Genomic DNA, 3618 nt, shown 5'->3' with positions numbered 1-3618 from the left:
CTTAATAATCATAAACTCCACCAGGGGTGAGCAGTGTTTGCAGACCACAACAGCATCACGGCACCACGCATCATTGATGTAAACACAAAACCTGCCGCCGCGCGTCTTACCTCCCTTATGTTGACAACTTCATGTGTGTTGCACAGCGTTAATAAAGAAAAAGTAACTTGAATCATGTTGTAGTTACATTTTCAAGTTGACTAGTTAAAAATATTTTAAAAATCGAGAATCGGTCAAACATTCTGGAATAATCGAGATTTAAATTTTTAGCAAAATCGCCCAGCCCTAAGTGTAATGCATTCATTAAGCATTTCTCAAAAAATTCCAATCTCATTATATATTCCTGTAGAAAATATATTATCCTGTTAATATGAATGATATTAGGGTTTGAACATGCAATATAGAAACATGTTTAACTGCTGTGACTCATAAAATGTATTTAATTAACTAAAACCACTTCTCATAAAGAAACAAGAATGTGGTCCTCTTTTCAATGAAATTACAATGGTTATATAATACATATTCTTTTTTTGACAAATTGCTTACAATATTCTTCAGTCTTTCAAGCAGACATATGTATTTATATAAATTAAATTTAGATTAATACTTATTAGGACTACTACAGTGATTTGGACCAGCTATTGGTGTGCTATGGGTCATTTAAGAAGGGCTTCCTTGCCTCAAAGCAAACTATATGGATTGTTGAGGCAATATCTACAGCATCTGAGGTACACTGTTTACCTTCGCCTCTGCTAATTAGGGCTCATTTAGTTAGAGGTATGGCATCATCTAAAGCTCTATTATCAAGAGTCTCCCTACAGGAGGTCTGGGCCTCCCTGCATACATTTATTTGTTTTTATAGTTTTTTTATAGTCATGGATTTAATGCAATGGGGAATACCATTAGCATATCCAGTCTCTGACGCACGTGTAAACAAACGCTTATTGGCAGATGACAGTCCATGACGTCACACGTGGAGTGCCTGTGAGTATAAAAGGGCACCTGAGATACATGTCATTAACTCTTGTCTAAACCAGGCACACAGGCAGGCTCAAGGTATGGCAAAGAGACAGTGTAACATGAGACATTCCCTTGCGAAGTGGAATTTCAGTGTTGTGTCATGGATCTGACAGATGTACTTTGACGCGTGTCATGGATGTCATGAGGAGCCAAAACCCACTATGCCATACCAAGGGAATGCCTGCTTCACTAGTCTGTGAATATGCACAAACACAGTGAGCATAGAATAAATTGACTTGCATGTCAACACCATGTGACTCTTGTAGTGGTGCTACTTCCTAAGCTAATACTCCCTGATGCTAGGAAATGTTCCTAAGCTTCTATACTATACAGCAAAGAAAGTCCTGGCTGTTACACCTTCCTCCCTTTCTTGCGGGACAGGCCTCAGCCCTATACGACCCAAAGAGCAGAGCTCCAATTGGAAAATACCCAATAGCCTCAGCTATGTCACGCAGATTTCACCAGTATCTGACAAGTATCTTAGGAAGCAGTCTACCACAAGGGAGCTTCTACTCCATTTTAACAAGACTAAAGTGACTAGGGGAGAATAGCTCAAAGCCACTTCTCTAGTATGGAGCCAGAATAATCTCAATAATAATTCACGCAAAAGACGCGATGCACACATGCATAACCCAATTCACATGCATGAGAAATAATTCACGTGCACGAAAAAATATATATATCCCAATTCACATGCATGAGAAATAATTCACGTGCACGAAAAAAATATATATATTCAAAAAAACCAATTCACATGCACAAAATAAGAATATACATTCATAAAATAAGTTTCACAAATGCAAAACACAATTCACAGATGTACAACTGTGTACAAAATTTTTGAATGTTTAAAATTCACGAGTTTATCATGGGCTGTGAATGTGAATCGCCTTGGATTTGTGTGTGTATTTTGAGACTTTCCTGGAAGCAAACTCCTCCCACACGGGACACTCATACTCTTTAGCCAATCAGATTTGAGCCTGTCAGTTGACCAATCATAACCCACTGTGGGCGTATGAATCGTGTGCCCTGGGTGTGCCTACCTGGACTTCATCAGCGCGAGACCACCGTTCAAGTTATGATTCAGCAGAGGTATGTGCAGTTGATCGCTTTATTTCTGTTAACTAGCCAAGTAAAGGTTTATCGTTTTATTTTTGCATGTTTACTTAAAACTTGGAAGTAAAATCGGTCGTTTAGACACTCGCTAACGTGAACAATTTAAGCCAGCGGCTGCTATGAATACAGATAGCGTTGGCAAAAATGCAGCTGAAAGGAATTATACTCATTGCCCTGTTTTTGATCAGCAACGCTGGGTGGCCAATGTCCAGCCTAGCTCCCACTTAGCACTGACCCTGCCCTCATAACCATAGCTTTATAATGATGAATAGACCTCACGAGAACTCAGTGTATGAACAACGGGATGTTTGTACTTACCATTTGTGCAACAAGATGCAGTGTTCAATTAATACACACTAATTGTTTTCCTTGATTTTTCAGGATTTAAACACTTTGGCACAACATCTGGATGACAGTTACAGACGTCTTCATTCACATTAATATGTATCTCTTTCATGTGCATCACCTTTACGTATTAATTTCTTAATGTAATCAACATTCATTTACTTATACTATTCATACTTTACTATTCATATTTTATTACTGTGATTAACCATTGCTAATGTTATTCTTATGTTGTGTTGTGTTGTGTATTGTAATCTCAAAGATTTTTACAGCACAAGACGATTTTGGTAAGCAGCAGTTATATTTGCTTGGTAACAGTTGTGGAATTTATGCTGGTCAGACAAAGACTGATCATAAAGAAGAATGCAACAAAGATTATTCAGTTATTTTATCACTTTATCTCATGCTTTCTGCTCTTTCTGTATCTGCATCTCTTGTAAAAATATAAGAGTTAACATGCCAAGGTGTTAACTGCTTTGAATATCAGACCAAAAAACCTGGCACGTCCTGACAGAGAGAGATAGTGAAAGACTGGATCTTAAACATTTGATTAATTGACTTTTCACATGATGTATTACACTAATACAATTATCATTCAGCCATAAAATTTACTTGAAGAAGAATGCTAAAGACTCTAAATGGGACACTATACCTGTCACGGGTGGGTGTGCTAGAGATCAGGCAGGACGACGAAGATGAAGAATACAATAATATTTAATAAATCCACAACAGGTAATCCAGACAGGGTAAATCACACGTAGCACAAGGAGTAGACATCAACAATAACCGACAAACTAGAATACAAGAGACAGGAACTGATATAGGGCAGATAACGAGGGGCAGACAGGTGAGCACAATGAGGTGATTAACTAATAATGAGAACAGGAACAACCAAATAAGGACACAGAGGGAGAAACTACAATCAACAGTCCACAGGGGTGTGACAGATCGCCCCCCCTCCCGGACGGCGCGTCCTCACCGTCCAAGGAGTGGATGTGGGATGGTGACAGGGGAAGGCAAAGGGCTGGCAGGCAGACAGACATGACAGGTGGAGGCTCTGGCGGAGGATGGATATCCTGGAGGAGGCCGGCAGACCGAGACCAGGGGGGCGACGAAGGAGGGAGGAGCCAGGGAGGA

Source organism: Sinocyclocheilus rhinocerous, unplaced genomic scaffold (genome assembly GCF_001515625.1).
Source record: "Sinocyclocheilus rhinocerous isolate Xijiao unplaced genomic scaffold, SAMN03320098_v1.1 scaffold698, whole genome shotgun sequence".
NCBI lineage: Eukaryota > Metazoa > Chordata > Actinopteri > Cypriniformes > Cyprinidae > Sinocyclocheilus > Sinocyclocheilus rhinocerous.
Note: the sequence above shows the minus strand (reverse complement) of the source record.